This window comes from Bidens hawaiensis, unplaced genomic scaffold (genome assembly GCF_021521415.1).
Source record: "Bidens hawaiensis isolate Kalapana, Puna unplaced genomic scaffold, B.hawaiensis_p1.1 tig00001758_1, whole genome shotgun sequence".
NCBI lineage: Eukaryota > Viridiplantae > Streptophyta > Magnoliopsida > Asterales > Asteraceae > Bidens > Bidens hawaiensis.
This window is the reverse complement of record NW_027491099.1, coordinates 2,507,578-2,533,289: the sequence shown is the minus strand read 5'-3', so window position 1 is coordinate 2,533,289 and position 25,712 is coordinate 2,507,578. Positions and strand designations below refer to the sequence as shown.

General features: G+C 39.4%; 2 long non-coding RNA genes and 1 pseudogene across 2 annotated transcripts; 2 read left to right on the top strand and 1 right to left on the bottom strand.

Moving 5' to 3' along the window:
* The first annotated feature begins 5,486 nt into the window (after positions 1 to 5,486).
* LOC143596863 (uncharacterized) lies at positions 5,487 to 7,672 on the top strand. Its single transcript, XR_013146798.1, has 4 exons — positions 5,487 to 5,536; positions 7,179 to 7,237; positions 7,324 to 7,416; positions 7,596 to 7,672. It is a non-coding gene; the product is annotated as an uncharacterized LOC143596863 (long non-coding RNA).
* A 5,373-nt stretch (positions 7,673 to 13,045) lies between these two features.
* On the top strand, positions 13,046 to 13,423 carry LOC143597137 (secreted RxLR effector protein 161 pseudogene; annotated as a pseudogene).
* Positions 13,424 to 18,265: 4,842 nt separating this feature from the next.
* LOC143596859 (uncharacterized) lies at positions 18,266 to 18,836 on the bottom strand. The gene is made up of 3 exons (XR_013146796.1): positions 18,708 to 18,836; positions 18,414 to 18,586; positions 18,266 to 18,316 (listed from the first exon to the last, which is right to left on the bottom strand). It is a non-coding gene; the product is annotated as an uncharacterized LOC143596859 (long non-coding RNA).
* Between the last annotated feature and the right edge of the window lie 6,876 nt (positions 18,837 to 25,712).

The window sequence follows — 25,712 nt, the reverse complement described above, 5'->3', positions numbered from 1 at the left end:
CTTAGCCCAATAATACGAGCCTTAGCTCAAATTACTCACAACATCCATCCTACATGCTGCGCAGCTAGACCATAAAAATACCTAAGCACAGCTAAGGCAAAGCACATGCCAAAACATAGTTGTTAAGGTCTCAGGTCGAGGTCGCGCATGGGATTGTAATGGATATCAGAGTAACACATACTGACACGTAAAGGCTAAAAAACTCAGTCATAATTCCTGATAATAAATGCGCGATAATGTCGCGCAAAAGAGGAATACTGAAATGCCAAGGCACGTGTCAGCATATTCAGAATATTGCAAAATAACTTGAAATATGACAAGGATTAAGTAAAATAATTTCCTTACAACCTTGTTCAAGTTTCAACGTGCAAGCATATCTTATATTCAACATGCAAACATGCAATATAAAGAAATGAATTGGGAATGCGCAAGATGCGAATAAGGGGAAAACAAAATTTCATTTCAAAACATAGAAGTTTACAAATTTACAAAATGATGAGATAAAAACTACAAACAAAAAAAAAAAAAACATGAAGGGCTTCTCAAGTCTCTATATCAACATCAGCCTCTTCATTGTCCTCATCATTACCCCCTCCCTCAGCATATGGCGCAGCCCGCTCCTCGTCATCTCCAAACTTACCATAATCAAGCTGTTCGTCTTGAATGGAGTTGTCTTCTATCACGATAGTGTCAGGAGTAGGTCCTTTGGCCACGCCAGAGCCGCTAGCAGAGGCAGCATTGCCCGCGCCATCATCGCTGCCACCAGCCCCTTCACACTCGTCAAGTAATTTCTTTAGCGCGCCGAGATCGGGCTGGTCAGCAAGCGAGGCTATCTGCAAGTCACAAGGAAAAGTATGAGTACAAAAGACTAGGAAAATAAGTCAAGGTAAACTCATTAAGGTTAAAATACCTGCTCAAGGATGGGAATGGGAGTATTCAAATACTTCTCCCCCACCTCGGCCATGTCAGCGCAGACAACGTCGAGCTGATAAGGGTAGTCGGATGGGTTCTTCTTCAGCATGCTATATTCACAGCCATCCTTAAACCCTTCAGCTCGACCCACCAAGCGCGACGCAGCGTTGCAATCCATCACAAGGGTCTTAAACTCGTCTGAGTATTTCATCGCATAAGCGCAACGAGTCATACCCTGTGAAACTAGCCATTGGCGATCCTGCGCGAGGGAAGAAACAGACGTCTCAAGAGCAGGAATCTGAGAGTTTAACAACCCAACAGTTTCCTTGGTCTGTTTTAGCTCTTCTCTGTCGGACGCTGCTGCCGCCAAGGCCTCATTCCTTTCCGCTCGCGCAGCATCGAGCTCTTCTTGGCCAGACGCTGCTGCCGCCAGGGCTTCATCCTTTTCTGCCCTCGCAGCTTCAAGCTCTTTCTTCAGGCGCGCAACCTCACTCTCTAATAAAGATTTGTCAGTGATAGCCTGCACAAGAGTTTGATCACGCGTCTCTGCCTCTAACTCCAAATCACGCGCTCGCCGCGCGTACCTGGCTACATCCGCCTATGCCGCCTGCAGCTTCTCCCGCACAGCCTGCAGCTCATGCCCGCGCTTCACAAAGGCAGCATTGGCACTTGCTCGGTTCTCGCTGAGTTCTGCTTGGAGTTTCTCAGCTCTCTCTCGAGCGTCAGAAAGATTCCAAGCAGAAACCTTAGCCTCTTGCTTGGCCTCCACAAGAGCATCACGCACTTTTATATAATCATTGCGAAGCTCTTGGGAGGCAGCAAAGAACGCAGACCCAGCAAAAAGATGGTCGTTGAGCAAGTCCACGCGGGCGCAGTCCTCCTGAAACCTCCTTTCAGCCGGAGGCACAGAGTGAGCCCAGAAGTCTTCACACACGCCCATGGATTGAAATGAGCTATCCTCAGTAATATTCCATCTCGGGCGGTATATGTGATCGGCTTCCTGCAAACACAAAGCAACGCAAAAGCAACGTTTTAGTCATCTAAACACTAATATGGAAGTCCGCACAGCGGAGCAAAACAAACTTATACCTGCGGAGAGCCAGCAGAAAAGTCAGCGCCAGCCTCACGAGAAGGCTGCGCCACGAAATCTCGTGGCGCTACAGGGCTTGCACGGCCGCCATCGGAGTCTTCAAAATTGACCTCCTCATCATCCTCTGTAACAGGTCTTTTCTCCTGCGACTTGGAAAAATCAAAAATAGTCTCGCGAGGAGGGCTGCGCGCAGGAGGAGGTGAGGGAGGTCTAGACGCCGCTAGATCAGCGCGTAAAATAGTCTCCTGCTCCTTAGTAATCCCAATAAGAGGAGATTCAGTGCTTGTCGGAGCAGGAGCAGAGCTAACGGCGCCGGCGCCGGCGCCAGCAGTGCCGCCAGCAGCTTGTGTGCCAGCTATAATTCCTATGAAAAAACCAAAGAGAAATGATTCATGACTTGATCTAAAGGAAAAAGTCAGAAAATCAAAGCGCAATATATACCTTGGCGCACCGCCGTCCGCGAGTTGAGCATCGCCATGAAGTCCATTCTCCCCCTTTTCGAGGGTAAAACAGGGGACTTCAAAGCAACCTTCGGCGCAGCCTCGGTACCTTGCTGCGCCTGAGGTTGATCCACCAAGGTCGCCGGCTCTACAAACATTTGAGTGAGCAAAGATTCATTAATAACTCTATCGGAATCACGCTCATAAAACCACAAAATATAAACAAAGTATACCTGTGGGAGAAGATGAAACAGCAGGCACAATGCCGCTTCCCTTGTCCGCCGCGTGAAGAGATGAGGTGGCGGCACCATACCTCGTGTGGACAGGAGGACTGCCCACACCTCGAGGCAAAGAAGACGAGGAAAACTTGGAGGTAAACCCCTTGGTTTTCTCAAGTCCCTTCGCTTGAGTAGGAGGATCCTGAGCAACAGGGGCATCATTTTTCTTCTGTTTTTTACTGCCCCTGCGCCAGTTTTCCCTTTAGCTTTGCGCTTGAGTTGTGGCGCCTCAGCTTCTTCCTCCACCTCTTCTTCCGCGAGCTCCAGCTCATAGTTCTCGAGCGCATCTACAATACGTGCAACAGAAATATTAACCAAATTTGGTATTCTAAAGGCATAAGCATAAGTACAAAGGCTTAACAGGCGCATCGCTGTCAAAGCAAAATCCCAAATCAACAGGGATGAACATATCATCGATGCGATCGGGGAAAGCAACTTCCCCAGCGCCCAGCGCGACAGAGCCACCCTCCATATGCTCATCATAGGCGGCGTGGACGTATTCCTTGCTTACTGCATAATACAAGACAAATGATATCAGCAAAACGAATTATATTCGCGCAGAAATAATGCAATGAGCTAATAACTCACCTAAGCCATCAACTTGAATGACAGGCTCAGTCGCGCTGTCGGTCCACCTCTTGCTCATACCAACCCCCACCAGCGCCTCCTCGCAAATATTCTTGGTGGGGATGGTTCAGCAATTAACTTGTTAACCCACGTGCCCGTGGGGTTCTTAAGAACATTCTCATCCGCGGGCGCAGAAGTAATCGCGCGCATGGTCATACGGATGGGAATCACAACAGCCTTAATATAAAAAAATTTCTCAGACCAGTCATGAAGGCTTTTGAAGGAAACAGTGCAGCACTTAACCTTCTGACTGCGAGGTATGAATGAGAACCAAGAATCTTGGATTTTTGGCTTGTAAAAATATTGAAAGCGCCGAGGGGTGGGCTCCTCGCGCTGAGCTTTGCACATGAACTCAAGATGAGTCATGCGCACTAGTCCACAAGGATGGACTTGGGATATGTGAATCCCATAAAACTGAAGCAGCGCACCCATGAACCTTGTCATCGGGAGACGAAGGTTACAGTGAGTGAAAAAGTGACAGTATAAGGAGATATAGCCGGTGGGCGGATCTGCCGCCGTTTGCCCGGCCGCCGGGAGCAGACAGCCGAACTCAGGGAGAAAACCCTGAGAGGCGACGAGACTGTCGAAATCAGACTGTTTCAGTTTGCAGGGAATCTCATCCCATCTCTTCACTGTTTTGCCCTTCCCCACATCCTCCGACGAGGCCTCGGCAGCCCGTTTTCCCTTGCCGGTCTTCTTCAAAGTGGACATGATTAATGATTTTACACGGCGTTTGCTGGGGGAGATTGTGGTGTCTGGGTTGTCAAACATACAACTGTGAATCAAACAGCGGTTACTTCAAGAACGGAAATCTGGAAGCAAAAGACAGGCTCTTAATCGGAATGAAAATGGAAGGAAAGAAAAAGCTCTGAAATAACAATGAAGATGAAGAATAACAACTCAAAAGGCTTGCTTTTATAGGCCCAGGAGAGAGAAAGAAACAGGTACTGATCAGAGTTCACGCGCCCCCACTCGCAGGTGCAGGCCAACACGAGCGCGACACGTGTTCCTGACACTGTGTGAGGAGACATGAAAGGCAACTGTAGCACCTCGAGCACACGAAAAGTCTGACACATGTCTCCATCTCTGACGCATGTCAGCACCAACCAACCACGTACATGGACGATTCATTTCAACCAAAAGGATAGAATTTCGCGCAACGATGAGAAATAAAAAAGAAAAGACAAACCCTATTAAAAGAGCAAACTATTAAGTCTAATATCTATCTTACCTCGCTCGCGCGAGACAAGACACACATTAGACTGGGGGCTTGAAGAGGTATGCACCCGCCTTAACATCGAGCGGGGCGGGTCAACCCACAAGATATAGACAAGAGGCTTGAAATCAAGATGTCATGAAGGCACAAAGCCAAAACCTATGCGCATCTGCGCGTGGCGCATATCACATATGCTCACGCATCATATATGCTCACGCATATCACATCTGCGCGTGGCGCATCTGCGCATGAAACATCTGCGTGTGAGAATAAAGAGAAGACCTCGCGCATCCTCAGGATAGGCGCATATCACACATGCACATAATCAACCTCGTCCTTATCCAAATCAGGATAAGGACAACCCTGATTGTGCTCATCAAACAACCTTTCAGAAGGTATCCTTTAAGGAATAAAGAATATGCTGATGTTGACAGCTGCCAATGAAAGGTGGACAACTCAGCAAAACCCATGTGCTACCACGTGATTGCACATGGGTCAGGTGAAATACCTTGGTCAGAGAATAATCAATGAAAGAGCACCAGGTGTCCTAAGGACACGTGGCGCGAAGCAACAGGAGGAGGCCAAAAAGGCCCTAATGGGATCTGAGCCCAATTATTGGAAACCCTAACACTATAAATACCACACCACCTCCACAAGGGGAGGCAAGCAAGAAAATACACTCTAAATCCTTACTCAATCTCAGATTATTATTATCTTCTCCTACAATCTCTTATTCTCACACCGGAGGGTTACCCCAAAGAGGACCCCTCTGTCCCTTTCTGAGGGGTAAGTTCACGGTGCTGCTCGTTTTGTAGGTGGAAGAATTCATACTCCGGAGAACCATCGGTGATATAGCATACTCATACCCGAGGAAAGTTGATCGTCTACCAGTGAGCCGATCCACGTTTCTTCAATATCATATAATAAGACAAGGCAACAATCAAACTCTCTCTTCGATTGGTCATGCAATCAGGTATTCAACTTCCTGTTATCCGCGTCCGTTTCTATCGGTTTTGCTATAAACTTTTTTGGGGCTTTTTTCCCTTCTTTCTAATGGTTTCTTCAATTTTGTTTTTATCTGAACACTTTAGTTTTTAGGGTTTTAAACTTCAATTACACGGGTGTTGTTTTTGTTCATGTTTTCTGTCACCAGTAGTTGTCTAATTACTTGATTGGGTTGTCTACTTCTCTTTATTTTATTAAACTTAAATTCATTGCTCTTCAGTAATCTTCATCATCATAGACTTTCAGGTCCGATCTCTTCTGTTAAGCACTATGAAAACGAATATTTTGATTAAAAATCATAATATCTAGATTTATTGCATTGGAGGTAGTCATTTATATCAAGTCAAATATTAAATTGGTGACTAACTACCAGGCTTGGCTTGTAAAGGAGCCAAACAAACACTAACAAACAGAGTATGTTCGTTCGTTAAACTTTAAATGAACAATCAAAACAGCTGGAATTTTTTGTCCGTGTTCATTCATTAACAGCATAATGAATGGTTCATGAACGTAACAAACATAATTGAACGAAAATAACTGGAATGCAAAAGCAACCTGGTTTACTTGATAAAAAGGCTAATGTGTGAAATAGATGAAACTTTTATTTGGTTGTACATACGCCTTTTTCGAACCTAAATACCTCATGCACTTAGCTTTGAATACTGGGAATAATTTTTTTTTTTAATTTTTTGAAGATTATCATCATAAAACCACAACAGCCTTTTGTTTTACTACTATTAAGAACGAAGATATAATGGAGTTCAGCAAAATTTTGGAAGCTATCAAGGTATGCTTTCTTGCATGTTGTTAGTTACAAGACCCTCGGGGACCACGGTCTATACGTGGCTTACTCGGTTTTTAAAGAGCTTGATGGAACATCATTTATGTAAGCAAGTGTTTAATTACTGTTTACAGCTAAATTCAATAAGCTTAGTTTTTTGTATAAGCAATAAAGTTAATATAAAGATTAGGATCAATGAGCAATATCTTACTAATTTGCTTTTGATGATCAATGCAATTGTTTATCTCATTTCAAATTAATAATAAGGTTGTTAGCTTGAGAAAAATGGCGATGAATTGTTGATTTCAACAGATATTCTATTTGAACAATAAAGATATACGTACTATAGATAAGAAAAAAAAAACATATACACTAACACGATATACACGTGCTGTACATATATGCGTGTGTAATTATGCTTATGTGTTAATGTTATTGTTACAACAAGACCTGCCTGCAATGTATGAGAATTGAGAACCAAATAGTGGTTGGTGGTGATACTTAGAATTAAGATTTATTTTTTATTTCTGTTGATGAATTAGTTGGTTAAATCAATTATGTTTTCTGTTTTAGCACGCCCATTTATTTGGTTAAATAGAATCCCTCTTATACCCAACAACCTAATTATTGTAGCACATTTTTTTTGTTTAATTGCTTAAATTGATATGAATGTAATGTAATTCATGTTTTCTTATGTGTAGTTGTTTAGTATTCATCCTGGTTTCTCTGTTATGCACTATTTGGCTTAAAAGTGATTTGTTGACTGTATCTATGATTGTTGAAGTAACCAAGTTCTTAATTCTAATATGTGATCTCATATGTTGAAGAGGAGCGGTTTTTGTAATTTTGACTAAAGCTCCTAACTTGAAGATGCTTGGACTTTTACTGGTATGTTGCATGCATAAATTTGTATTTTTGAAAGTCCCGTTTATTTTATTTGCATATTACATAGAAACATCATTATTTTGGTTTAGGGTTTTGCTGCATGCCTTATGCTAAGCATATCTTTCTTTGACTTGGCCCATAATGCGATAAATTCTATTGGCTTTCTGAAATGTAATATATTGGTAAGTCAGTACTTTATAAATTCAGTTATACCCTTTCATGAATCTAACATTTTTCATGGTTCTTTAGAAGTGTCATTTTCTTTGCCATCATAGCTGATTTTATCCAAGAACCTTCACTTGCTCCTCCAATATACGCATGTGTGTTGCTTACATTGCGGTAACCTTTTGCAAATTAACAGAAACCAGTGGATGAAGGTGGAAAATATATCAAGAAAAAGCATCGTCGTCAAGTTTTATGTAGTGGCATTATAACAGCACTTGTGGTTCAGATTTCTTAATATAACAATTCAATCTTTTTTTTGCTTTACATGAAATTTCATGCGTGTATGAAAAGTATGTTATGCCATTTGGATTCTGTTGGCCTTCTATTTTAAAGTATATGATGCGAATGGTACAAGTCTTCTATGCATGTATGTATTGATAAATGGTTGTTTGATAGATCATGTTATTGATCAAATACTATAGTTGAGGACTTGAGGCTTGTCCCGCATATAAAAACCGAGTTCACGTTTCAGCCAAAAGGTGATCACGTTTAAAAAAATATATTTTTTCAATCCGTGTATCACACAGACTTATAAACTAGTACTAATATATATGAAGGTCATATATAACAAAAAAAACCACTTTTTATGGAAATAACCAACTCAATTCCAACAAATAATTATGAAAGTAAGAAACTTTACCAAACAGAGAATAGACTGCGTACTTTTAGTTTGAGTGCATAATGTTGAATGAAATTTGAAATTTCATCTTTTTATGAATATCGGTGATGTTAATTAAGAGCTCCGATGAAGGAGGTATGTTGTATATAACTGTAGGCCAAACGCATGGTTTTAAAACATCACTTTAACTTGCTATGTGAACGACACATGCTCCAAATCCAATAAAAAAAAAACTTTTATATTACATTAGTGGAGGAGATTAATCAACTTTTGTTGTGACAAACAACCCATAAATAACCATTTCAAGCTATAATGATTTTATCCAGTTAAGAAAACCACATGCAACGAATCCCTTTCGAAAAAGTTTTAACAAAAGAACATATTATGGAATCATAAACATATATAACACAAAGCATTTAAATCAAACTGTTATAGGATTGTTGGAACAAACCAATCGGAACCAATTAAAGACAATGGGATCCAAACAACAACAACACGTTACCTCATTCATAAGAACAACACGATGGTGATGAAGTTGTTGAATTATTCATGTCACAGACTGTCGTCTAGAAACAGAAACCCCCCAAGGCAGTTAACACTTGATTGGTTGATCACTCGGTTTAATGAAGAGAATAATGATAAGACGGACCAATGATGAAAGAGTATTTGTTAGTGTAATCTTGCGTAAGTGCGGGGACCTAGTTGTCGTACTTACAAACCTAGGGGGTTATTGAGTTAGTTTTCCTCATATTCTTGTCTAACAAGTAATTGTATGGCTATAAATAGGGGTTATTTGTAATCAAGTAATCACAACTTATTAATCAATACAATAAAGGTTTTGACTTGAATCTTATTGTCTTCAATTGGCATCAGAGCCTAAATATCGATCAAGAAGTTCCGGCGGCGCAAGGCATCTCCGATCGAAGGTGAGTCCGGCGAGGAAGGCAATCACGTTTGATTGCAAGACCTCTGCGACGGGTTCTAAGATCAATCGAAGATCAAGAGCGGCAACCGGAAAGAAAAAATCGGTGTTCATCTAGTTTCCGGCGAACAAAGAATTAAGACCGTGGGTTTCAAGAAAATCAATTAGGTCTCTTGAAAGTGATCAAGAATCCAAGTGACGTGAAGAAACCGACTACGGTGAAAGTGTTCTCTATTTGTCGGCCAAAAGATAATAGAGGAGCAGAGAAGGCGGTGGTCAAAAGTTTTAACATTCTGTTGGTGTTTAAACTTGTTCAACAATTCTTGGAAAGTGTTCATAAAAAAAGCCAAAAGTGTTGTCTTTTTGTGGACAATTCAATTCTTGCATAGTGGACTTACGTAAGAAAGCATAAATTATTGAAGCAATTGAATTCTCAATTGTTTTTATTTTTTTTCTTACTAGTCACTAGCATTAGAAGGGAGCAAACATATTTTGGTTTGTTTTGAAGTCATAGCTAATTTGTTATTAAGATGGGTGATCAACCAAATAATCAAGTCGGAGGGCCAAGTAATCAAGTCGGTTTTCCCAAAGAACCGAGTTCCCTCTCGATTCAGTTTTCGATTCTTACGTCCACTAATTATACGATTTGGATGGTAAAAATCAAGGCCATCTTCAAGGTTCAAGGGTTGTTGGAGGCTATCGAACCAAGAACGGGAACGGTAGTTGATCCAAAGATAGATGGGTTGGCGATTGTATATCTTTATCAAGGCATGCCGGAGGCTTTGGTGATGCAAGTGGCTCACCTTTCCACCACTAAAGAGATATGGGATGCACTTAAGACTCGTTTCGTTGGGTTTGATAGGGTTCGAGAAGCACGTATTGAGTCTCTTCAACATGAGTTCGATGTACTCAAGATGAAAGAAACGGACACGATTGATGACTTCTCGACCAAGATAAGCCAAATAGCTTCCAAAGCAAGCAATCTTGGAGAACCGTTTGAAGAAAAGACCCTTGTGAGAAAGCTTTTAAAGTCCGTTCCGAGAAAGAGGTATATAGCGATTGTTGCTACTATTGAACAGTTTGCCGATATAAAGACCATGACGTTCCATGAAGCCTTTGGACGCCTAAAAGCGTTTGAGGAACGATCTGGAGATGAAGACAAACCCGTGTCCGGTAAGCAAGAACAACTCCTATATACATATGAAGAATGGAAAGCTAAAAGCAATCAAGAAAGGCGTCATGGGAAAGGCAAGATGGGAACCGAATCAAGTCAAAAGAGCAAAGGAAAGGGTAAGGTTGTAGATCGGGAAAAGAAAGAACCCCGATTTAAGAAAGATCGGTCAAAGATTAAATGTTATCGGTGTGATGAACTAGGGCACTTTGCCACGTCATGTCCTAACCGAAACAAGGAGACGAACAATCAAAGTAACCTCGCTCAAGATGGCGGACCGGTTCTAAACATGATGACGGTATCTCGGAGTAAGGAAGATGTCGTTTTTCTAAAAGAAGGCCGGGTTGATCCAAAGCAATATGCTTCAACCCCATGTGATAAAAACACATGGATTCTTGATAACAGGGCGAGTAACCACATGACGGGAAATCCGGAATGGTTTTCTAACATCGATCGTAATAAGACCGTTAAAGTAAGTTTCGGTGATGGTTCGTGTGTTGAAATCGAAGGTCGAGGCACGATAGTAGTTGAAGGTCAAAGGGGAGAACAACGAGCCTTGAGTGACGTTTATTTTATTCCATCTCTTAAAAATAATATTAGAAGTCTCGGGCAATTAGACGAAGGAGGATGTAAAATCGGGATCCAAGACGGTATCTTATGGATATTCGAACAAGATGGAAGACTTCTAATCAAGGTACCGCGTTCTTTCAACCGGGTTTATAAAATTAATTTAAAGGTTGTTTCTCCGGTTTGCTTACAAGTTAATTTGCAAAATCTTGCATGGAAATGGCATGCTCGATTGGGGCATTTGAATTTCGATGCCCTTCGGGGTCTCTCGAAACTCGCGGATGGAGTGCCAAGAATCGAACACCCGATGCAAATTTGTGATGCATGAATGCTAGGCAAACAAACAAGATCGGATATCCCAAAAGAATCTAATTATCGTGCAAAGGTACCGCTCGAGCTCGTTTATGCCGATGTTTTTGGCACGATTACTCCCGAGACACACGGTGGAAACCGATACTTTTTGCTTGTTGTTGACGACTACACCCGCTATATGTGGGTTTTCACGATAAAGACGAAAGACCAAGTTGCGGGCTTACTCGTAGATTTCGTGAAAAAGGTGGAAAACGAAACGGGCAAGAAACTCAAAACCATACGCACCGACAATGGGGTGAGTTTACATCCCATGTGTTGGAAGATTACTTTTCAAGTATAGGTGTGGCACATCAGTTTACGGACCCGTACACCCCACATCAAAACGGGGTGGTTGAAAGAAGAAGTCGAACCATACTTGGAACGACTCGAAGTTTGTTAAAGGCGATGTCACTACCACAAGATCTATGGGGAGAAGCGGTTCATCACTCGGTTTATTTACTAAACCTGTCACCAACAAAATCGTTGGAGTATTCGACTCCGTACGAGCGTTTTAAAGGAGGAAAACCGAACCTTTCACACATTAAAGTTTTCGGATGCACGGGGTATGTAAAAGTCCTTTGTACCGGTCAAAAGAAATTGGACGACCAAAGCATTGTGATGATTCACTTAGGTACTCAACCTGGAACAAAAGCCTACCGTATGTTTGATCCGATCAAAAGGCGAGTACACGTTACGCGGGATGTCAAGTTTGACGAGTGTAAAAGGTACGCGTGGGCTGATCAAGACAAACAAGAGGGCGAAAAGGGTCCTGAATGGACCGAGTTTATTGTTAGGTGTGATATTGAACCCGAATCGGAGCATGTGACATCCGGGTTTGACACCGGGTCCGTAGATCGACATGATACCGGTGAGTTGGTTCGTATCAGAAACGAAAGTGAGTCATCAAGTTCAGAAGGTGGCAACTCACCTGTAAGCCCGACTAGGCCGAACACTAGCCTAAACGAAGAACCGTTACAAGTCATTCAGCCGCGTCGAACTACTCGAAAGACGGTTTTACCCAAGAAATTTAGCGACTTTCTGGTTGAAGGTATACCGACACCCTCCGAGCAAGACCCGAAAAACGACAAGGTAAATCTCCTATTATTATTCGATGATGAACCGGTAAATTTTCGAGAAACGAATAATGAAAAACATTGGAGAAAAGCAATGGAAGCGGAGATTGAGTCGATTGAAAGAAACAAGACATGGCGGTTAGTCGAAGCACCGCCCAAAGTAAAACCGATAGGTTTAAAGTGGGTCTATAAAATCAAAAGAGATGAAGCCGGGAAAATAACCAAGTACAAGGCTCGACTCGTAGCTAAGGGGTATGTTCAGAAATATGGGATCGATTTCGAAGAGGTGTTCGCACCAGTGGCGAGAATCGAAACCGTTCGACTTTTACTCGCGTTAGCCGCAAACCGATGTTTGGGAAGTTTATCATTTGGATGTAAAATCCGCGTTTCTTCATGGTGATTTGAAAGAAGAGGTGTACGTGTTTCAACCGGATGGGTTCGTTAAGAAAGGTGAGGAAAGAAAAGTGTACAAGTTGGCTAAAGCTTTATATGGTCTACGCCAAGCTCCAAGGGCGTGGAATACTAAACTAGACGGGTCGTTAAAGGAACTCGGTTTCACTCGATGTAAACAAGAACAAGCGGTTTACAAAAGGTGTTCCGGTCAAAGGCTACTACTCGTTGGAGTTTACGTTGATGATTTGATAGTCACGGGTACAAGTGTGCAAGAAATTGCAAATTTCAAAAGACAAATGGAGTCAAGGTTCGAGATGAGTGACCTCGAGTTGTTGCATTACTATCTCGGGATCGAAGTCAAGAAAAGTGATCGTGGGATAACGTTAAAGCAAAGTGGTTATGCAATGAAGATCCTAAAATCGGAAGCTTAAGGTATTTAACTCATACAAGACCCGATTTGAGCTACTCGGTTGGTTATGCAAGTCGGTTCATGCAATCACCAACTCAAGCTCATGCTCAAGCGGTTAAATATATTCTCCGATATCTAAGAGGTTCACTAGACTTTGGTATTACTTACTCGAGTGGCGGAAACAGTATGTTGCACGGGTATAGTGATAGTAGTCATGCGGTGGATATGGATGATGGTCGGAGCACCTCAGGTCTAATTTTCTACTATGGTACATCACCGATATCATGGGTTTCTCAGAAACAAGGAACGGTGGCGTTATCATCATGTGAGGATGAATTTATGGCAGCTACATCGGCTGCATGTCAAGCCTTATGGCTTCGGGGTTTGTTGTCAGAGATGACTGGAGAAAATGAGGAGATCATGACGTTGAAGGTGGATAATCATCGGCTATTGCCTTGATGAAGAACCCGATTTTTCACGGGAGAAGCAAGCACATCAACACACGGTACCATTTCATTCGAGAGTGCATCGAGAGAGAACAAATCAAGGTGGAGCATGTCAGTGGAGATTTACAAAGAGCAGACATCCTTACAAAAGCGTTGCCACGGTTGAAGTTTAACGAGATGCGAAGCTTCATCGGTGTCACAAGATTATGGGGTAATTGTTAGTGTAATCTTGCGTAAGTGCGGGTACCTAGTTGTCGTACTTACAAACCTAGGGGGTTATTGAGTTAGTTCCTATTTTTGTCTAACAAGTAATTGTATGGTTATAAATAGGGGTTATTTGTAATCAAGTAATCACAACAACTTATTAATCAATACAATAAAGGTTTAGACTTGAATCTTATTGTCTTCACTATTTGACTGAGGGAGGCGACTTTCTTCGTTGCTTGATTCGATTTGATAGGGTTGATAAATGGAATAAAGAAACGGTAACTACTCAATTGCAATTGGAGGGAACAGGTTGAGCTCCAAAGGAGAATTAGGATTTGAAATTGTAGCATCCTAAATCAACGTCCTTCGCCGCGATGAAGCCATGTGTCAAAATTACATATAGTCAAAATAAGAGGGGAGACTGATGTATGGATGACATGTATACGAAAAAACCTTGTTTTACTATAATAGTAGATACATTTTCCTTCACGTTTTTATAGAGAATTTTTTTAAAATAGAACATTTTATCTAAATAGATTAAGAGTGAGAAACATAAAATTTTTTAAGCATGCCAATTTTATTGATTTTTTTTTAAATTACCTGTTTTGCTGAAAAAAAGGTCTTTTCACCGAAACTTTTATTAAAAATTAAAATATACAAAATAAATAAAAGAGAGCGTTTTCTTTAAGGAAACACGGTTTAGTTTCTTTTTAATTGCATTATAGTAAGTGACTTTGATCATATTAAAGTTTGGCTCCTAAAGAACTAAATTTAATTATTTTTATTAAAATTAAAAATAAGAAAAATATAGAAAAGATTCGTGGATGGTACAATTTGAAGGAAGTGTACTGGATTGATACGTTTTAAAAAGAAAGCGTGCTTCTGTAGCTTTGTGTTATTTTAAAATTTGTTTGCTAAGGATTAAGAGAAACTTACAGCAATCGACCGACTGGTCTAATAGTACGAAAGTAACTATTAAGGCTAGAGATTTTTAAGAAAGGTTGTTCTCCTGGTAATGGTATATAGCTACCTTGTTGGAGACTCTAGACTTGTGCTTTATGACATAAAGTAATATTCCCAATGCCTTATAGCTTGCACGCTCACAACCGGCGTACCTTATTGCATCAAAATCGCTCTAATCCCCACTCTACTTGCATCACACTATAACTCAAAGACCGTCTAAAAGTCCCGTAGTACTAGAATTCGAGCATCAATCAACTTTTCCAACTAGATTGAAACTTCATTCGGCTCCTTTGGTTAACTTAAACTAACATGCCTTCAAACAGTCTATAGCCAACAAAACTATCACACATGCAACCCCTTGTGCTGTTGGTTTATTTATTATAATAATAGCTCAGTTGTTTCCTGAGTTTGTTCAGTTAGTTCTTTTACGCAGCTGTTAGTTCCGTTAGTTTGTTATTTTCCCGTTAGTTTGTGATTAGGGCTTATATACTCTGTTGTTTCGATGAAAAAGCAGAAGTTTAAGGAACAAGCGCTACATGAACAGAAAATGGACACGTGGAACTATTATCAACTCCTAAATGCATGTTTGGCATTAACTCCTAAATTTAATGAATGTCCCGCCACATCCCGAAAGGTGCTGCTATTATTTAGGGGGGACGTTCATGGTAAAGCATCACGTTTTGACCATTCTGATTGTTCTCGGCCTGCGATGCTACACCATCCATCTCGATCAGTAAAGAAAGCAGCCAGCTTTGTCTCCAACTTGTGCAACTGTAGTACCAATTTATGACTATTATTATTATTACATACAAGAAAGATGTGGCAAATTTAGCTAATATATAGTTTTAAGTTTATTGACACCTCAAACTGTTTTCCTACCAATTAATGATGTCGTCAGCTGACAAATATGGTCTTCTTCCCGGTCGCTAAAAACTAACCATAACCGGATCATCATCAGTGTGTTTAATTTGTCCACATTTTAGAGTCTTCTGGTTCTGTGTCACCTACATCATTAAAGATAACTAATAAACTGGATTAAGTAATAATAAAACAAGATTTCATTTCTAACAAGTAACCTGATTTTTGTGTGTTTTCAGCCAATCATGTAGATAGGGGTGGTTCGGTCTTTTCTACCATCTCCAAGTCTTTTGATCTTCATTTCTTCCTTTTCTGTAACCGGTCCCTTCTTACCACAGACAGGTAATGCTTTCTTCCATGTTTTGACGCAACGGGAATTCGGTGGTATCGATTCGGTTCATTATGGTACCGGTATTAGCTACATCTCTTTTTCTTTGCTTCTCTTCGTTCACTGAAACATTAAAAAAAGAAAAAGAAAGGAAGAACGAAAGAAAAAGATTAATATGCATAACATGGTACTTATAATTCCAAAAACAGTAACTAACCAAATATTAACTAAAAAAATTAATTTTTCTCCTTCATTTTTGGTGTTGTTTCTAACCAGTTTTCATTTTAGATGACCCAAATTTGGTTATATCTCAATCTAACCCAAACACGTTTTAACCGATCAAAGCCCTTGGAAGTTTGACCCGGATCAAGATTGAATTTTTTTAGAAATTACTCGAACGCATTTCGCTTATAACTCAATTAACAAAGATTATTATAAACCAGACAGTTAATGAATTAAATTTTCACCCATATTACGGGTCAAAACTTGCCAACTAAAACCTATTAACCGATTAATTGCCAGATGGTTGCATGTCAACCTTACCCGAAAATTTGAAAGTCACAAACCTTACCCAAAAATGTGTAAACAGTTATCAAATTATCATTACAGTAAAACTGTTACACATAGTGTGCTCGATGCACTTTTCATCAAAGTGTGCTAGACTACTTCTAACCACAAATTGTGCTAGAATATTACTTCCTAATACAAAGTGTGCTAGAATTTACTTCTACACATTGTGCTAGAATATTACTTCCTAATACAAAGTGTGCTAGAATATTACTTCCTAAGACAAAGTGTGCTAGAATTTACTTCTATACACATTGTGCTAGAATATTACTTCCTAGTACAAAGTGTGCTAGAATTTACTTCTAAACACAAGGTGTGCTAGAATCACACCAATTAACATGTTCAAAATCTAAAGTGTGCTAGAAATTTACGGTGTGCTCGGAAAACAAAGTTTGCCCGAAACACTTGTAAATTTCACTTTTCACTCAAATCACAAGTTGTGCTAGAATTGATCAATTTTCAGTATCACAATCACAAATCATGTTGGACACAAACTTATCAAAATATACTCGACAAGAACATGAATCAGTTAAGCAAAAATTATCATAAAGCTTGCTAGGATGAAATAAACAATCATAAGAAACACCTAAGTGTGCTAGAAAGTTCACTTATCATCAAAGCTTGCTAGTAACACATAATCATAACAAAAGCTTGCTAGAATGAATCAACTAACACTTAGTCTGCTAGAAAATGTTGAAAACATAAAAGCTTGCTAGAAATACATATTCATAACAAAAGCTTGCTAGAATGAATCAACTAACACTTAGTCTGATTTTCGCGTGTTTTCAGCCAATCATGTAGGTAGGGGTGGCTCGGTCTTTTCTACCATCTCCTCGTATTTTGATCTTGATTTCTTCCTTTCATGTAACCGGTCCCTTGTCATAGTAGAATGTGATGCTTCTTCGGATGATGTAGGCGCTGCCCTCGATCATACAGGGTGCTGCCAATTCGTTAATTAATTATCATCACTGCCATGCCATTTCAAGTAGTGGAACAATATGACGACAAGAGTTGAACCTAGCTTCTTCTGTAAATGAATTGTTGTTAACTAAACGAATGTCTACATGAGAAGAATAAGATCATTAACTCATATTAATCTATCTATCTATCTGGTGTATGTATAAGTAGAAGAAGCAAAGAATAAGAATATAATAATATACAACCATACATAAACATACGAAGCAGATTCAATTAAATAAATAAATGACTGATGACTAAATAAAGGTTGGTTTCAGTACTCAATCAAAACACTTTCCTATCATCAAATAAAATCAAACAGCATACGAACCATTCAATCGATTCTTCGATGTTCTTTCTTTCTAGTCGTACAAATTGTAATCGCTATTCTAGGGTTTGGTTTGGTTTGGTTTCGTGTTGTGAAAGTTTGGTGGGAAGTCTTCATTTAAACTCACCCGATAGATAGATAAATGGGTTTTGACTTTTGTGTTTTCGGTCAACTCTCTCTTATTAGAAACAACAAAGAACATGTATTATATCTTTATTATGTTAAAACACCATGTTGACTTTTGTTTTAGGTCAACCTTTTGCTTTTGCTTGCTTATTTATTTATTAGTAATTCATAACATAGGTTAGTTAGTTCATATATGGTACCCGCAAACATATTAATCCTCTAATTACACAACTCACAACAAAAATAAAATTCATCATCATAAACCATTTATTTGCAACTCAAAACAATGTTTCAAACTCATATTAAACCATTACTTCAATTTCAAAATATTAAATACCTAACTAACTAACTGTCTAAGTCATGGCTCGCAATACTCCTTGATTCCTAGATCCTGGCATATATGCATTATCTCTTCGACCACACGCCCTCGACGCCTCCACCGCTCTTCCATCGCCTGGAAGTTCATCCGGTGTCTCAGCCGAACGGACAACTTTATCCTTGTTGACTCTTCCACCTCCCGTGCAACTATTTTTGGGTCCGGGTACCAGAAGTCACCGTGGCTCGCCATGTAGCTGATATAATATTAAAAAAAAAACATTATTATTATTATTATTATTATTATTATTATTATTATTATTAAAACATATAGTCAAATCTAATTCCGTGTACCTTCTAATCCGCTCCTTTAATTGGAAGATATTGTCTCGAGGAGTCGACACATGTATACCAAAATCAATCGTGTCCTCCATATGTGGGCAACGATTAAAATTGGCTATTGGCTTCGTTGCCAATAGGCTGTTTTGGTATTCGACTCGTTTATCGTCAGGTCTCAGAAAGACGGTCTGCAATATACGCATTTCGTCGACTATCAGCTGCCATTCAATTCATCTCAACATGTTTAAACAAGTTATAAAATAAACGTTGATCATTAAAAATACATATATTATTTAAAACACTGTTTACCTCAATACCATCGATCTCGCATCGGTCACCCACATCGTACGGGTGCACCACGAACAGGAACACAACCGCATCAAACACGGTGTTGCACGTGTTCCCATGCAAATGCGCCCATCACGAGAAACACACAAATGGTAATGACAGTGTGGGGAGCAACCACTACGTGAAAATTGACCTTCGGCCACACGAAAAAAGTGTGGCCGTAGGCCTTTAGCCACACACATTTGGTTCAGGACATATGTGGCCAAGGTCACAACACCGTGGGTATGATATGGCCACACAGAGTTTTTAGTTGCCTTATGTGGTAATAAGTGTGGCTAAAGGGTACAGGCATTAGTTGCTGGCCATCAAGAAGACTCTCCAATAAGTGTGGCTAAATGGTAGAAAATGGCCACATGTCAATTTACTAAGAGTGACCATTACATCTATATAGCCACATGAATTTATGTTTCAACCACATGAATTTTATATTAATGTGGCCAATAGGGTTGTGTTAAGCTTACATTGTGACCTATGCCGTGTGAATATAGAAAAGAAATGGCCACTTAAATTTAATAATACGGTGGCTAATTATATGATATAGACACTAGCTATTACATTAAAAGTGGCTAAATATGTTTACTTGCCACTCAAAAACTCTTTTTTAGATTATAGTGTGGCCATTGTCTTACCGTTTGTCACACAAAAATGGTTTTCCTAATATAAAGTGTGGCTATTATAAAACTTTTCGTCACACATAGTGAAGTACTGTGTGGCTAATAATATCTTATAGACACCGGAGGTTATTATAAATGTGGCTAAAAATGTGAACTTGCTAGTCAAAAACTCTTTTGTAGTTTGTGGTGTGGCCATTGTCTTACCGTTTGTCACACATATTGCTTTTCCTAATTTAAAGAGTGGCTATTGTCAAACGTTTCGTCACACATAGTGAGCTATTGTGTGGCTAAAAATATCATATAGACACTGGAGGGTGTTGTCAATGTGGCTAAAAATGTGAACTTGCTAGTCAAAAACTCTTTTATAGTTTGTGGTGTGGCCATTGTCTTACCGTTTGTCACACATAATGCTTTTCCTAATTTAAAGAGTGGCTATTGTCAAAATTTTCGTCACACATAGTGAGCTATTGCGTGGCTAAAAATATCATATAGACACTGGAGGGTGTTGTCAATGTGGCTAAAAATGTGAACTTGCTAATCAAAAACTCTTTTGTAGTTTGAGGTGTGGCCATTGTCTAACCGTTTGTCACACATAATGCTTTTCCTAATTTAAAGTGTGGCTATTGTTAAACTTTTCGTCACACATAGTGAGATACTGTGTGGCTAATAATATCATATAGACACTGGAGGTTGTTGTCAATGTGGCTAAAAATGTGAAGTTGCTACTCAAACACTCTTTTGTAGTTTGTGTTTGTGGTGTGGCCATTGTCTTTACCGTTTGTCACACATAATGCTTTTGTAATATAAAGTGTGTCTATTATCATACTTTTCGTCACACAAAAATGTTTATGTTGTGGCTAATGGTCATTTATAGACTCTAATTTTTGTAATTTCAAGTGTGGCTATTGTCTTACTTTTGGCCACACCTATTTAATGTGTTCTATGTGGCTAAATTGTGTCTAATTAGGCAATATATAATTATTTTTATTTTTTGTGCAGTAATATAAAACAACTATAAGTAGAGATGTACAAAAAAACTGATTATAGAACTGAAACCGAAAAAAACCGAAACCGGTTTGGTTGGAAAACCGGTTTTTTTATAACCGGTTCGGTTACCAATCGGTTAGACCGGTTTTATACCGGTTTCCCATATATATTACTGGTTCAGTTTCATAACCGGTTTTTTCCTAAACCGATTAAAAAACCGATTTTTCCCTAAACCGGTCAAAAAACTGGTAATCCTTACCAAATATTAAAAACCGGTTAAACCTATGCATTGTGAGTTTCTGACCATGCACAGCACTGCAGCAGCTTTTATGCATGCAAAAATATGAACGTTGTATTGTAGCAATATTTATGACCATCAATCAACTTTTTTTTTGTCTTTATCCGGTTTATGCACCAAAGGCTTTGCCAAAGCCTCACATAGTCACATATGACCGTTGCCAACAAAATTTAGCCGTTGTGTTGTTTTTTTCCCCCAAAAATCATCTCTAACTTTGTATATAAGGGTGGTGGGTGTTTAGCTTTAACCACACCATCCTTCAATCTCCTAAAAATCTTAAAATCACTCACAACCGACACGACCATGGCAAGCTCTAGTCATCAAGATTTGGTCAACGTTGGCCAGTCCACAACCGACACCGACACGGTGGTTCATGTTATTCCAACAAAGCGTAACCGCGAAGTTTGGGCACATTTTGATATGTGCGAGATGGCGAACGGGTCAACAAAAGTGCGTTGTCACTATTGTAACCGTTTTTACGCCATTGCGGCAAACTCCTCATTAAAAAATCACTTCGAAAAACCGTATTGCAAGGTGTTGAAACAACAAGCCGCTAGCGGTCAAGCTACCATGGGAAGCGAAGGCGCTTCTCTTTTCGCCTACAATTACGAAATGGCAAGGGAGGAAATGGTGAAGTTTGTAATCCAAGAAAGTTTGCCGTTCAACCATTTCGACAACCAACGATTCACAAAGATGGTTCAAAAAACGCTCCAACCACGATACACCCATGTAAGTCGTGCTACTCTTAGGAGGGATTGTTTAAGATTGTGGAAAAATGCTAAACAAGAATTAATTTCTTATTTTGAAATACTAGAAACCGGTGTTAACTTGACTAGCGACGTTTGGTCCGCACCGCACGGTTCACCCGACTCATATCTTTGTGTCACCGCCCATTGGATTGAACCGGCGACGTGGCAAATGATGAAATGCACGATTTTGTTTAAACTTTTTGATTACCCTAACACCGGTGAAGCTATATATAAAGCAATCGACAAATGTATTGCAACTTACAAATTGAAAGAAAAAATATTGTCCATATTCGATAACGCCTCAAACAATACAAGTGCGGTGTCGCATTTAAGATTAAAGTACAAACCGATTTGTGAGGGTATTTTTTTTCATAGTCGATGTGTCGCACACATCATAAATTTGGCCGTTCAAGATGGTTTAAAGGTTATTGAACAACAAAAAGAAGCTTTCAAGAGAATGTTGCGCCATATATATAGTCATGCGCATAGACATTCAAAATATATTAAAATGTGTAAGGAAGCGGGTCGAGTTTGCTACGGACCCAATTGGGATGTTGCTCATAGATGGAACTCGACTTGCACCAAGTTTGAAAAAGCTATTATGCAAAAAGAAAGTTTAATAGAATTTCATAACATTTTGTCGAGTCGTGGAAAGGTTTCTTCTTACCACCTATCGAATTGGAATCTTATTGAATCGGTTACCCAATTGCTTCAAGTTTTCAAAACGTCAACAAAGACTTTATCGGGGGTTTACTACCCAACAAGTTCATTGGTACTTCACAATTTGTTTAAAATGTGTTTAAAATTAAACAAGTTGGCGGGAAGAGGTAGACCATATTGTGATATAGCGGATACGATGAAGGAAAAATTAAGAAAATATTTTAAAGAACTACCCGCGGTTTTCACTTGTGCCGCCGCTTTAAACCCTTGTTTTAATATTTTTGGAACCGGGTCTTTGATTGAAAAAATTGCAAAAGCGTTGGATTTAAACACCCTCGAAGAACCAAACTTTGGACTAGCCGCAAGTGCCAAATTCAATACTCAACTTAACCAAATGTTTGATGTTTATGTATCAAAATATGGTTCTTGCACGTCACACATTCACGAGTCAATGAGAAATGCCGCTTTCGGCGAAGGTTCATCAAATACGGAAGATCAAGATTTGTATGTTTATAACCAATTGTTTGATGAGTCGAGTCAAATGCAACGTGGTAACACTAGTAGTGGCGAACTCGGTCGGTATGGTGGGTCGAACTTTCTACGATCGATGACTTCACAAGAATTTAAAAACTTTGATTTGTTGGCTTGGTGGAAAAGTAAGGAAGATCAATTTCCGATCTTAGCCACCATGGCCCGAGATTTACTAACAGTCCAAGCTTCCACAGTAGCTTCGGAAAGTGCTTTTTCTATAAGTGGTAGGGTGATTTCGATAAGGAGGACTCGACTAACACCAAAGGCGGTTGAGATGTCGATTTGCTTGAAAGATTACTTGGATGCGGTGGAGAGATGTCAACACATACGCTCACTCGAGGGAGAATTAGATTACGAAGCTGAAGTGTACGCGGACGAGGTTGAAGCCGGATTGACTACCCCAATGACCGAAGAATAAGCCGAACTAGATGAACTCTTACGCGATAGTTCAAGTTCGGGTTCGGGCTCTGGATCGGGTTCGGACGAAGAAGATTAAACGCGACCATCAAGACATATATTAGCCCCACTAAAAATAATATATACTAGTAGTGGGCATTCGTATTTAACCAGTTATGTATGTAACCGTTTGTTCCAAGACTTAATCGTATGATGTTTTCACGTATTTAACCAGTTAGTAGTGGTCATTCGTATTTTCTACCATTTATATGTAGTTTTGAACTTTAAGAAGAACATGTTTGAAATTATTCCTCTGTTGTCATGAATATTTGGTCACATTTGCATTTCATATATTAAATTGAACTAATGCAGCAAGGTACTGCATATTAATAAAGGTACTACATATGCATTCCAAATATGCATATAGCATATTAAAGGTACTGCAACAAGGACCATTAGTTCAGCTGGGCAAAAAGGTAATATAACCATTCATCATAAAGGCAAAAAGGTTAAATGGCTGCAAAATTTAAACATCAGTTTTAAAAATCGGTTTTATAAATCAGTTTTAAAAACCGGTTTTAAAAAACCGGTTTTAAAAAACGGTTTACAAACCGGTTCTAACCGGTTTGTATAGGTTAGGAATATTTGCCTTCTGAGACCGGTTTAAACCGGTCCCGGTTAAAAAAAAACCGGTTTTTTTGTTACAAAAAAAAACCCGAACCAGTTTAAAACCGTAACCGGTTTTAAAAAAAAACGCTTTGTACACCTCTAACTATAAGCAACAAAACAAAATTATTATATTAACAATAATATTCACTTAAGCAAATGTATATACAAAATATCTTACAAAATACAGAAATAACGACTACCTATATACTAGCTAAGGCGTCGGTTTTCTTGGCACTCCTCCTTGTCTTCTGTTTGGTCACCCGGTCTATCGTTGTGTACTTTGCCTTTGCCTTCTTGCCAGCTTTTTCTGGTTCTTTTGAGGACGGGAGTGGTGGTAGCTGGAACAACAGAATATGAAAAACAAATATGTATAATTAATGTCGTATTTTGTAATTGAATAGAACAAAATAGTATGCATACATACATACCGAACGTTCATTTAACTGTTCGTGAACCTTTCGGCGGGAAGTTCGTTTATGTTTGTTTATCTTTGTTCAATTACGTTAGTTTAGATTATAAACAAACGAACATAAACGAACACAAGTGTTCATTTTTTAAACTAAATGAAAAAGAACATAGATATTCGCTCGGTTAAGTTAAAAGGGAACAAACCTCCTGGTCACATACGATTAGGTGTTCTGGCCAAGCAACAAAAGTACCAATTGAGTTTCCAACAGTCGTAATTTCACGTGCCTCACATGGAATAATTGCTTGTTCCTTTATGGCTCCATCAATACTAACTTTATACAACCCTCCGGGATTGCTTTTCCATGCAACTGTTGTGGAACAGGTGACCAATAAACTTTACCATTTGCCACCTTGTTACGCTTGTCATGCACACACAAACGACACTCATACACCTATAAAACAGCATGTGAAATTAAGATGGCTTAGTTGAAGTCAATATATAAGTACATACCCATGTTGGTGGGAAATTAACAATGTTTCGCACAGTACATACCTTTATTTCAGCAGGTTGGGAAGCTTCATCCGTAGATACATCAACTTTTCTTTTACGGCTTCTCCGTTTTACCTAAAACCATTCAATGAATCAATCAACAACTAAAGGAAAAACTGAAATTGCCAAATACTTACTGATGGTTTTTTCGAGCCGTTACTATCCGGAGTGTGGTGTAGTTGTGTTGATGCTTGGTCAACATTGTTCTCTACAGGCTTCGTTGGTAATATAACAGAAATTGGAATTGTTAGGACTTATTAGGTTATTAAATATAAAAACTGAAACTGCCAAATACTTACTGATGTCGCGCTATGGGGATCGACTACCGTTTGGTCAACACTTTTTTCCACAGACTTGGCCTGCAATTCGGTAAATAGAAAATGAGCACACTCACATTGGAAACGAATTATAAAAAGTACTGAAATTGTCAAATACTTACTGATGTCGCGATATGGGGAGCGGGTACCGTTTGGTCAACACTTTTTTCCACAGACTTGGCCTGCAATTCGGTAAATAGAAAATGAGCACACTCACATTGGAAACGAATTATAAAAAGTACTGAAATTGTCAAATACTTACTGATGTCGCGATATGGGGAGCGGGTACCGTTTCGACAACTATTTTATCCGCAGACTTGGGCTACAATTAACTTATGCAAAATCAGCACACTCACATGAAAAGTTAATTATTAAAACAAATCAATCAAACTGTCAAATGGTTACCTGAGAAGCGGATTCTTGTTGCATATTCTCACCTGAGGTTAAGATGTTTCCCACCGAACTAGCCTACAAATCAATTTATTAGGTTATGGAAAATGAAAAATCACTTGGAAAGTTGTAAAAAAACAAAGAAACTGTCAGATACTTACTGGTCCTGGCATTTTATTTTGCGCCACAGCACTAGTACTTTGGTTAGAACCAAACTGGTTGGGAACAGGATTTACCTACGAATTGTGACAAAAACAGTGCCAATTATGTATGTCGAATGCATTAATTAATATGTAGCATACGTCACTTACTTGACTTGCCGACATTTCCGGCAACAATCCTTTGAGATGTCTGAACCTGGCCTCAAATGCTAACAGTTCCTTCTCACGGCTTGCTA